Source organism: Haemorhous mexicanus, chromosome 1, assembly GCF_027477595.1.
Source record: "Haemorhous mexicanus isolate bHaeMex1 chromosome 1, bHaeMex1.pri, whole genome shotgun sequence".
Classification (NCBI taxonomy): Eukaryota; Metazoa; Chordata; class Aves; order Passeriformes; family Fringillidae; genus Haemorhous; species Haemorhous mexicanus.
The window spans coordinates 150,586,526-150,599,042 of record NC_082341.1 but is presented as its reverse complement, the minus strand read 5'-3'; the positions used below and the strand labels follow the sequence as shown (position 1 = coordinate 150,599,042).

Sequence of the window (12,517 nt, the reverse complement as noted above, 5' to 3'; positions counted from 1 at the left end):
CATAACTTCTATCTAAAAATATAAGCAAGGAAAATAAAAATTACAGGAATCCAGGTGAAACTGGATGAAAACTACTGCCTATAAAACTTATGCTCCATTTTGTTTTTTGCTGGTCTCTGTGGTGGATTCACCTTGGCTGAGGGACAGGTGCCCACCAAACCTCTCTATCACTCCCCCTCCACTATAACAAAAGGTTCATGACCTGAGACAAGGAAGGTCACTCACCCATTACCATCATGAGCAAAACAGACCCTGGGGAAATTGGAGATCTGAAAAACCAACTTTCCCTGGGGACAAAGGAAACCTTAAATACGTTTTCTAGAGATTGGCACATAAGGTCACACAGGTTTATTTTACTTCCATTGAGTTGCCAACAGCAAAAATTGCCTCTCTTCATTGTGGGATCCTTTGCAGGTTGGAGATTAACTTGAGATCTGCCTACAGAGAGGAGCAAGAGTTACTATAGTGACAAGTTGAAGAGGGAGGTAAGAGAAAAATGAAAGCCTGGGAGTTTATCCAATCCACATATCCTGCAATGGAATATAGAACACTGCTGTTGTTACAGAGAAAAACTCTTACATCCCAGGTGTTATGAGACTCCAAGGTGGTAGAATCTGAATATCCAGGTCTTGAAGATGTCCCCCAAATCCCAGAAGTTTAAGTGTTCCTTCATTTGGTTTGTTAAATCCTTTTGTAAGACAGTGCTGTCATTAATAATCAAGAAAATCACATAAGTACGGATATAATCACAGAACTCTAAATCTTTCTTGAGTATATCAGAGGTAATGGAAAGATAATTCACAAAGATTAGAAACAGATGAAAGTGAGGCTTAGAACTGATTGGAGGATGCTCGTTTCCCCTCATGTCTGTTAATCCCTGTCTCAAAAATAATGAAAAACCTTACTTATAGAGCCAAAAAACTTCAGAATTTTTGTGCTCGCCCAAAGGAGAATAATTCTGCAAAACTTTCCTTGCACATAAATCATTATGTTTTGTAAAATTTTAAATGTAAAAAAAAATCCCATTCAGTAGTATGAAATGCTCTCTTTAAGTGAAGAATATCACTTGAAGAAGTTAAAGACATGAAAACTTGGTCAGTAGCTAAGAGTATTTTATCTGAATTGACACACCTGGTCTGATCTTGGCTGAGAAAATCTGTGCAAGGTTACATTGCACTACACAAACTGCCCCAAACAGAGGTGTTGCCATTATGGGTTTTGTCCATGATCTGAAGCAAAGACATTGAAGATTTTTTAGGGGTGGGGGGAAAATAATTGAAAACCAAAAATGGATGGGAAAATAAATTCAGAAGGAATTAGGAACTGAATTCTTTATATGATCCTGGTGGGAATGAATAATGAGGAACTGCCAATAAGTATGTGGAATGAAGAGGGAAGAATTATATGCAGTGAGGCAAGAAAGGTATATACAGCATCAATGTGAACCCATTAGAAAAGTTTCAGGAGAATCTTCCTGACAGCCAGACCTATTCATCTGTTACTGATGAAAATAAAGATCTGCTTCTGGAGTCTATTTCAACTGATAGATAGATGATAGATAGGTGATAGATATTCCCTGGGAACGTTCTCCTCTTCCATGGAAGTGAAGGTCATCCTATGCAATACTTTTCCCTAGTTCACTGATGCACAAAACCATGGTGGTATTTAAGCCTAAGTCACGAGAACAGCACTTTACACCCCTTTTACCATTCTAGGACTTCACAACCAAAAGTTATTTCAGCTCAAAACCCCATAACCAACTCGGTCCACCAAGCTGATTGGAGGGATGGAGCACCTCTCCTACCATGAAAGGGTGAGAGAATTGGGATTGTTCAGCTTGCAAAACAGAAGGCTTAGGGGTGACCTAATAGTGGCCTTCCAGTATCTGGAGGGAGCCTACAAGAAAGATGGAGAGGAATATTTTACATGAGAATGAAGTGGCAGGACAAGAGGCAGTGGCTTCAAACTGCCACTGAGGTTTAGATTAGATATTAGGAAGAAATTCTTTCCTGTAAGAGTGGTGAGGCACAGGAACATGTAGCCCAGAGAAGCTGTGGCTGCCCCATTCCTGGAAGTGTTCATGGCCAGGCTGCGTGGGGATTTAAGAAACCTGATCATCTGAAAGATGTCCCCGCACATGGCAGGAGGTTGGAACTAAATTGTCTTTAAGGTCTTTTCTAACCCAAGCCATTCTATGGTTCTGTGGTTCTGTGATTCTATGGTTCTATGACTGTATTCTGCAGCTTTGGGTGTAGAACAGGTGATTTCTGCATTAAACTGGACAGCTACATTTAACCTGAGTGAAGGCCATACCCTTGTTGAAGAACTCTGTTTTAAAATGTCACAATTTAAGAGAGAATGAAAACAATAATCCTTACAGTGCTTTGATTTCAGTTGCTCTCTGCTCCATGATAATACTGAATTAAGCAGCTAAAACCCTACAGCAAATGTATTTAAATCAACTGAAACTGCAAAGAATAACCTCATAGGGTTCAGCTCAGTCCTGGAAGACTCCCACAGCCTCATAAGGGACCACAGCCCACGCTCAGCTTGAAGGTTGCCTTTGTTTTGCCTCCTGGCTCAGAACTGTCTCAGGCAGCTCTGTTCTTTTTTTGAGCAAATGCCTAACTGTACTTTCTCTCTATAAAAAATGAGGATAATTTATCATTATCTCACTAAGGCTTTGAAAGGCTCAGTGCCCAATATTGTCTCTGACTGAAAGCTCATGAATTCAGAAGATTGATGTTGGCACGATCGTGTATCTTCCCTTTGAAGTCAAATATTTTCCCATAAATATTTTGAAGAGTGTCAAGCCTAACTAGATTTTAGAAATTAAACTAAAGGGTGAAGCATTTAGAAAAGGTCTATTTTAACATTTTTGATTTCCATATTTTAATCATGACATTTCAAATTTCTGAAATGAAACTTGTTAAATTTTGCTAAATATATTTGGGTTAAAATCATAAAGAAATATTGAATAGCTGCACTGAAGAATACTATAATTATATGAAGGAGAAAAACACTAAAACTGAAAACTATATACCCAAAAAGCCAACAACTGAATTTGTATTTCTGACAGAAAGACACATTATTTGGTTTTCATCTCAAAGGAATCATTGGAGGTCCCAATTCCTTTACAGGCTTTAAAATTAAGACATCTTAGTTTCCCATGCAGAAGGGCTTCCTTATGTAAATTCCTGGAAAGACACACAAAAGGGGCTATGTCTGAGGCTCGTCCCTCCAATACATTTGCTTTCTCCAATTTACTTTGTGGTTGTGGCTATCAAAGAATGCCACACTGACTTCCAGAGGCGCACACACTTTCCCATTGCTCACTAAACCTGAATGTGCCATTATGGCTTCTTCTAGCTCCTGTAAAGGCTTCTGCCTTGGTAGAAGCTGGATATGGATTTTTAGGTAATCCTGGTCTTTCCCAACTCTAATCCACTGCCACCCAACCTTGCCACTCCACTCCTCTGTTCACAGTGCTTGGATTTTCCTTCTTCTCTGGGACTAGGAAAGAGAGAAAGCAAATGAGCTAGGATTGCACATCAGTAGTGATCAAACCATCAGTGTGCCTTGAAAAGCACAGCCCATGAGCCTGAAGAGGTCTTGCAGAAATCTGGCCAGAAGTCACTCAGAAACCAGAAGAGAGGAAAAATTACTTCCAAGCCCATAACTTACCCTGCTGGACCACTCAGATCTTCCTCAATCCCATTCCCTTCCCATCATGCACAATTCTGAAACAGTCTTGAATGAAGAGTGCATAAAAACCAGCTGAGTTGTTCTGGGGGGTGCCTGTGGGCATAGAGGAACTGCAGATATTATGTTATTCTCCTGTGCTAGCACCATGTGCTGAACATGACCAGTCACAGCACAGGACTTCCTAAACCCTTACACAAATTACAGCTCTCTACACCCTTCCAACCCTGAGATGGGCCAGGAACAACCCAGTCCTTGTGTACCCTTGTTTTTTTGGCAAGAATAGAGCAATCCCCAGCACACAGAAAGTGTCAAACAGCCCCATGGGCTGCACAAGCCACTCTCACACCTGCAGCTCTACAGAGGGCATTGCTGCAGATGGGATGATGAAATGATCTGAGACACATCTGCCCCAACATGCCTGCAGACTGAGTTCACAGAAATGCAGGGTCTCTTGGGCAGAATATTCAGTAAATTTTCTTTCTTGTCAGGAAAATCTCATCATCTTCACCCAAGAAAAACTCCAGTCAATTCCTCAAGGAGGTAATTTATGAAAGGTTAGTTAAGTATTGGACAACTGGTCTTTGAATAGTGTTGCTCTGCATAGAGAGAAAATGGACACAACTGTTTCCTTGGGGAACAGAGGAGGAAGACTGGCTCTTCTCAGCTCAGGTGAGAGTTTTCTAGCTTTTTCTTAAAAAAAACCAGCTTGAGTTAAAGATGGTGTGATACTGGCAATTACATAGTCCCACTTTAAATTTCTAAGTCCCGCTTTAAATTTCTAAGTGGTCTGTAAATTGCTTTCATGGTGTTTTCAAACCAGCTGGTGGCTGTGTTGGCTGACTATCTGAGTTATTAGTGAATGATTTGGCACACTGTTAATCACTGTGCACTTGCAATGCCAGCTTTGGCAAGAGATTTTGCTTCCTTAAGGAATTTCCTATTCTGCAAATCAGAGTTTAGCACCAACCAAACACCATCTATCAAGACTAAAGTCTGCCTTACACAGCATGAATTATATTATTACATTCATTTCCAGCAATAAGTCTCTTGAATGTCTTGGTTGTTTTTAACATATACTCAGTTTAGGAAAGCAAAGCAATTCTTCAGAATGAGTTTTCAATTTGTACGCTTGGATAGTTTAAATTCCATTCCAGCAATACATAATGCATTGCTACCCTGCTCTGTATCTAATTCAGGCTGCTTGGATATTAAGACAGTAACCACTTGTGTATTGTCATTAGTACTTAGCAGATTGAGGACAATCTTAGAATGAAAATCACTCCTAGCAGGTTCTGCATTTGGTAAAGTTAAGGTTGACATCATGACAAACCAACAGTGGAAAATAAATTTCTGTGTACTTTCCCTTAGTATGTTCTAGAGAAAATAAAAGCTTTTTTAATGTTTTCAGACTGGCCAGCATTGACACAGCCCACTGCTTATGAGAAATGTCATGCTAGTTGTATTGCAGCTTATACCACAGCCACCAGTCTTGTTAGAGATTAATTTAGGATTTGAAGGAACAGATGAATTCATGTGCAGCCCCAATATATTTTCATGATGTTAAGTCCTGATGCAAAATTGAATGAATGGATTCCAGCACTGCAGCATGGATCACACTCTTTACAAAGAGAGTGTCAATGTAAACCCACCCCAAATACACCCAACTCAGCAGAGCTGAGACTGAGAGGGTCATGCCACATGCACACACTCCTGACCTGGAGTCACGGGTCTTTGAGAGTATCATCTTTCAGAGAACCAAAAATGAGTTTGTTTGTCACTTACAGAAATTTTAAATTTGTTAACAGACAAATTATTGATCCTTACACTGAGAAAAAATTCAATACAAGTCACCCTGCTACTTAAATTCATATTGATGTGTCAATTTTATACAGTGTTTTTACTCTTTTTTTTCCATAATATTCCTATGGATCTGGCAAAATACATTTTAGGGATAGCTTATTGAGGCAGAGGTAACTTGAACATTCTTTCAAATGCAAAATGAAGCACTTTGAAATGAATTCATTTTAAACTGAAATTAAAAATAAATGTGATTAAAAAAACCCACCCAGATTTCCTATGCTGCAAAGAAAGAGTATATTAAAAAGAGCATTTTCTTTAATCCAATATCATTGTTAACATTGAACTACATTCTCAATTTCAAAAAAAAGTTTGGACTTTTTCACACATTCTTCGATTTTTTTTTTTACTTGTTTCACAACAAACAAAAATCCCCCTACATTATTGTAGTGATAGAAAGAGTTATATGTTCTGGACGTATTTCAGAACACAGAAATGAAAATTTCATTCAGTCTTTGCATTGTAATTGACAATAAAATTCTTCCTCCTTTTTCTTCCTGAGGACCTTTGGATTTTATGCCAGGATCAGGGCTGATGGCAACATTTTACAATGATGACACAGCTCTAGACCTGCCTAGGACACACCTGGTTCTTAAAGTCTGTTCAAAGCCTGCTGCTGACAGAATGGTGGAAGAAGATGCAGTGGAGGGGTGGAGGAGTCTCCTAGTGGAATTGTAGTGAAGGTAGATTGTTAGTGCCAATTCCTGGCAATTTCTGATCAGTCTCTCTCTCTGTGCGGGTACAAGGTTTTATAAAATCTGTTTTACAGACAAATTTATATCCTTTGGACAAGTCAGAACTTGAACAGCTTTCAAGGCTGTCAGGCAAATATTTCATCTTTTCAATTTTTCTCTAAACAGTGATGTATCATAGGCTGCAGTGAAAGAAGAGCAGCACTGGAGACATAGGCATGGATATTCAGATATTGCTGTTTTGCCTATGCCACAGGCTTTACATAAATTTAACCAAACATTATTGCTTCTGTCAAATTGCACAGAAAATTCTCTGATTTTTCCTTCCCATTCTCAAGCAAGGTCATGCCTGTCACTAAGCCAGATAACACAGATGGAACACACAAACAAGCAAAAGCCAAATGCCAAAACCAGATCAGGTTTTGGGGGCATGAATGTTGGTTTAATAAAAGTTACTCCCTCTCCTACTGAACTTTTATTATTCATATTCATAAACTTTCCCTTCACCACTCCTGTTTCCAGGCTTCTGCAGAGTGGAAACAAAATTGAAGGAGAATGTACAGTAGTGCCTGGCACAGAAAGTAGGTTCATGAGCATCATCTGTCATCAGCAAGGGGATTTTTGGAGGTAAAAGTATTTTTTCCTCCACTAATGAATTCCTAATGCAAACAAACTACATAGCCTCCTCAAAAAATCTTGCAAACTGAAAATTTCAGCAACACTGAAGCATCATCAGGTAACTGAAAACTCAGCTCCACAACCTGAAAAGGCAATAACATTTTATATGCACCAACAATTACTACTAGCAGCTGAAGTTCAAGGGGAAATGAAATTTCTTTTGTGATGCAGCCACAAACTTAGTTTTCGAGAAATGTCTAAGATAACCACGCATGACCTTGCTAGTATACTACCTCACAGTGCTAATTAATAGCTACTACTTGGAGAGGGTTTTAGTGGAAAATAAATCAAATCAAGTACAGACCAAATTTTTCAAAGGATATATATTCAGGTATCTGTTTGTGCCACCACTAAACTTGTCTACTCTCTTTTGGCATCTTCATAATTCTCTTTTAATAGAGGCTATAAAACAGAGATATAATTGAGCCAGTGGCAGGAAGAAAACTACCCTTTAACAATTTTAATCGCTTCTGAGCAAACCCACACAGTGAGAATCAGCCACCTGGACACTCCAGGGCTTAACAGATAGCTATGGCAATGGTATTCCAATGGCACACATTGCCTGAGACACTTCTGGATCTTGTGATCACTGCTGCGTTTGCATGAGCTTTTAAAGCTCTAGCTTGGAGAGTGCTTAAAAGCATCCTTAACTTCAGCAGTAAATTTATTAAGGCTGCTCAAATGTTTAAATTGGACAAATAACTGCCATGATAAGTCATGAACAGATGTGCTATAGTTAAATGAGGGTCTGAGCCATAAGCCTTCAGAAAACACACTCAGGCCATGGGATGTTGGGGGTTTTCTCCATCTATTCTATCTGTACTATTGTAGTGAATACTCAAATGAGAGTGCCTACAGTGTCCTCAGGAAACAGAACTCTGATGGACTGAGCTTCCAGGAGTGTCCTGGAAATGTGTTAACTGCTTCCCTGGAGCTCCTCCCTCTCACTAACACAATCCAGACTGTGGTTGGTGCTCTGGGACTCAAGGATACATTATTCACTTATGTTCAGCTTGTCATCCACTGGGACCCCAGGGTCCTTTTCTCTTGCTCAGGCAGTCTGTGCAGGGCTCTGCCTTTGCCTTCATTGAACTTCTTGAGGTTCCTACCAGCCCATTTCTTCAGCTTGCAGACCCACATGAATCTACCTTCCATCATGTCAACCATTCTCCCTAGTTTGGTTTCAACTACACACATGTGAAAGGCATATTCTGTCTGGCACCCAGGAAAATGAGCAAAATGCTGATTGCTTTTGGTTCCAGAACTGAATCCTGACGCAATGGAAGCACCAAAGTTCTAAACTCTCTACTCTAGTCCAGATGGATGTAGTGAGGAGTTTATCAGTAGAGCTTGGAGTACTCTCATGTCCTACATCCTGGGAGCTGTGCACCTACCAAAGACAAATACATTAACTCATCTCTGCTAAACTCAATTTATGCTACCTAACCCTGGCTGCTTGAAATCAGAGCTGTTTCTATCTCCTTGCCTAAATTCAGCAGTTTATATTGCAGACACCTGACCTCACAGTCTAGAGCCTCACTGCTGTCAGGTGGAACCAGCCAGCAGAGCTGGTGGAGCTCAGGCTGCTCCTAGGCATGAGACTGGATGTACCCAAGCATAAAGCAAATTCCAACAACTCTGCTCACTGGGTCTTCTCCAGTGCTGCAGAGAAGACCAGGATAACATGTTGGATGCAGGTCATGAGTAGTCAGACCACCTCCAGCCCCAGAAGCCAGACCAGGGTTGCTCCTAATGCTCCCTCCTTACTGAGTCAAGAGACAGAGGTTCCTCTTTGGGACAGGGCTTTAGGAGTCTGTGATACACATGCCTGTACATCTTCCCCTCCCTCTGCTGGCTACACACTTGGTTTCTTGGATGTGCAGTCAAAAACAATTAAACCTGCTCAGTCTTCCAGTGTGACAAAGGGGAAAGGCAGTCCTGATTCCATGTCAGCTCTTTATAAAAGTGACAGAGGGGATTGCTCTCTGGAAACACCTGCCTAGCACTAATTTTCACATATACATCTGCATTTCTGAGGTGCTAATCAGTTGCCCTCAGTGTAATTTAGCAAAGTCTGGCACACATTCTCCCTCTCCTGAAGATGTTTTGCTCTCTTTATTCAGGGCTCTTTACCTGTAATGACATTCTCTGCTGCATATTTTAAAGGTTCAGCTTAATAGACCCATGGTTATGCTTAGTAGATTGTGAGAGGGAAAGCTGGTTCTTCGACAGCAAGTATAATTTGCCCAATTTTACCCTCTTGATAGAGAAGCCCAACAATTTCAGCTAGGAAAACCCTTGGAATAAAAACTCTATCTCTTGTTAGAGATAACAGCATGGCAAACAGCTATAATGTTTCAGGATTCTTCATTCCCTGTTGTTTTTGCACTCGTTTCCAAACATTAAGATTACTTCAAAGCTTGCTATGACTTTTTTTTTTTTAATTATTTTGTTTTATTAGGCACTATACAAACATGTTATGCTAAGTAGAAAGAAAATGAGCATGGGAGCAGCTGGCCCTTTCTTGCTATCTGCATGAGCTAGGTGAAAACACAAACAACCAGAGTCCCTTACCATGTGTCAGGCACCAGGTTTAGTTTGACTGTAATTGCTCCCACGATTGCCATGCAGAGAGCCTCAGCAGCAATCTCAGCTTTGCAAAACCATCATCTTCTCCTGCAGTTTGCTGAGGTGAAATAAGGATGCAGAACTATCTCTGTTGCTCCAGATTCCAAAACTTTTTCTGTCCCTCTTGCCAACAAACGGCCAACTTTCCTTTGGTCTTAGCTGAGAGATACTTTATTATTCCTAGTATAAGCAAGAGGTCTTAATTGGCTAATTATTATTGTCTATTACACCTTGTCTTTCAGTTCTACCACCACTCTATCCAGAAAAGGAACATAGCTTTCATATAATTCTAAAAAGATAAAGATGAAAGGTGAATTATTTAAGGTTGATTTCTGATGCAGCAAATATGCATATTTTAAAGATCTTATCATCAGCTATATTTCAGTTGGTCAAAATCTAGCTAAGCTCAATTCCATTCATTTCTTTTTCTTTCAAAAATAATTAAACTCATTTTTATGTACCTATTCCACACTACTCATATTTTTCTATCCATTAAGATGTCAACAGGAAAGAAATTGCAAACACAAACCAGTGCTTTATATCTCCCATCTTACCCTACTTTTACTCTGAGTCAGCAAACAGATTTTCAAAATAAATCAAAGGATTCCCACTTCCTTGTGGTGAGACACATCACATTACATTAGAGCCATTGGGGTGAGAATATTAAAATAAGCATAATTTCAAATTCCAGTCTTGGCTAGTTAATAAAAGGGGGTATCTTGGTATTTTTAAATTATATTTTGTAATGGCTTTCAAGCACACTTTACTGGGTGTTCTTATTTGCAACAAAAGGACAGGTTTTTATGTATAGAAAAATATTTCATATCATCTTTAAGCATCTGGACAACAATTATTAGTTTGACCTTTGTAAAAGGCCATCCCTGCAGAACTGAAATGATATTTCCTTAACGCCTGCCATTTTTTGTTGTTGCTCTTTTTTTCCCCTACAATTTCTTCATTTTCACAGCTGAGTGAACATTTAAGAGAGCACCAGGGAGGAGGAAGAAGTCTGTAGACCTTGCCTTCAAATTATGTGATGAAGAGACATTCTGTTAATACATAGCCCTCCTCTTTATCTCCCCCCTGAACTGGGGAGATGCAATCTCATGTCAGACTTACCCTTTTTTTTTTTTCCCAAAGCGGGGGCTATCAGAATCTCATTGACAGAACTCACCTATATGAGTCAACATGAAAAAGCAATGAGTATGTCATATATTTTTTGCATTGGAATAGGTCACAAATTTTGCCCAGCTCTGATGCGAAGCCAGCACTTGAATGAAGGCTGCTTTGCATCCTTAACTATAAAAGCTGCAACCTGCACAAGTCTGATAACAGCTCACAGTTACTGCTGAAGCTTTTTTTTTTCCCACCTTGCAAGCAATTCCTTTAAGGGAGAAAATTGCAGTGCATCCATTAACACCAATAACTTTGCCTTCCATCCATCCCATGGCTTCATGCATGCTGGGGCTGCCAGAGAAGAGATCCCACATTTCTGGGTGGAAAATAAGCCTGACACTGTGAAATCAACCACATTCCACTGGGATACAAGTCAAACCCTTCATGACAGCTGTGGTCAGCTGTAGTGATTGTTTTTCTGTTAAACCAATGTTCACCCTATTTTGTTCATTTGCTTTGCTCTTAAAGAAAAGGATTTCAAGCTCACAGGAGTCCAGGTTCTGGAACACTCCTCCTTGTCCAAATACCAAGCTGACAGAGCATCTATGGGCTTTCCTCCCACTCCATCTCCCCAGAGACCTGCTAAGACTTTGCAGTTGAAATTAAATGAGCTACCTCATAATTTTACATGTAACTTGCCACCAGCAGTCTAAGTAATGAAGACACCTGCTGGTTGCTCACCACCCAGGCATCAGAAAGATCTCTCCTGGCATCGATTTTAATTAGTTCATTGCAATGCTTTTTGTCTTCTCATCCTCTTTTCATCAGGAAACTTTCACCCATACTCCTTTCAAACTCCTACTCTGCAGATCTTGAATTGTGCTGAGCTGTAGCTGGCTCAAAAATTGGACCCCTTGTGTTCAGAAACTTCACTACTGAAGGCAGAGCAGTAGAGCAATTGCCCTCTCTCATGCCCTACTTATTTCCATGCAGTATAAATGGTTTGAATACCTTGTGATTCATCTAAATTCTGCAGAATCGATATTAAAAATATCTGACCTCATTGAAAATGAAATCTTTCAGCCTCTGATACTGAGAAGTCAGAATTCATTACTGGATGAGCAGAACTGCAGCTACCCATCATAACAATTTTCACCATGTGCCATAACTTTATAACAACCTTTTCCCTAACAGCAGGCAAGACGTGGTACATTTGATCACATGTAGGCTAGTTCCTTACAGAAAGAACCATAGTGGGAAAAGAAACTTTAGAATATACAAAAAACCTATTATCACCATGATCTGGCACAGACACAGAGAAAGGAGCACGTGAACCACAGCAGGAGGGTACCTGCAAGAGGGTACAGTGAAGCACAGCCCCAGTGCCAGTAATTAAATTCCTGTGAGGCCTTTGTGGGCTGTTAACAACAGAGATGTGAACTTTCTAGGGCTCTTGCTTTGCTGCTTAAGGCTCATCCTCTGCAGCACAGGACCAGGAATGCCTGTACTACCAATTAAAAGAAGGGAACAAAGAGAGATTTCAAGCACTGAGCCCTTACTAGCTACAATTAATGTAATGATTTCCAGACTATTACAGATAGTTCAATAATAAATCTTATTTTTTGAAGGAGGTTATTTCTAGCTTAGAACAGCCTGTGCTGTTTAGTAATTGCTCACCTCCAAGACAAGGCTCATTGTGTCTCCAGAGACCTGCCCTGGATATGTGCTCTCTGAAATGGTCTCTGACCCTGCCCAGGACAAATAAGAAGCACGTCCTTAAAGAATGGCTCCAGGAAGGCTCTCTGGAAATAGGGAGTCTTATTTCTTGAACACAGGCTGTC

The 12,517-nt window shown here is 40.1% G+C and overlaps 1 long non-coding RNA gene across 2 annotated transcripts in view; it reads right to left on the bottom strand.

Annotated features, from left to right (window-relative positions):
* LOC132338160 (uncharacterized) overlaps positions 1-12,517 on the bottom strand; it is a 118,124-nt gene that overhangs the window by 37,076 nt on the left and 68,531 nt on the right. The window contains exon 2 of one of the 2 annotated variants that reach the window (XR_009489398.1): positions 3,685-3,798. The exons of the other annotated variant lie outside the window; for it this stretch is intronic. This is a non-coding gene — a long non-coding RNA (uncharacterized LOC132338160). The remainder of the gene's footprint in view (positions 1-3,684; positions 3,799-12,517) is intronic. 2 annotated transcript variants of the gene reach the window in all.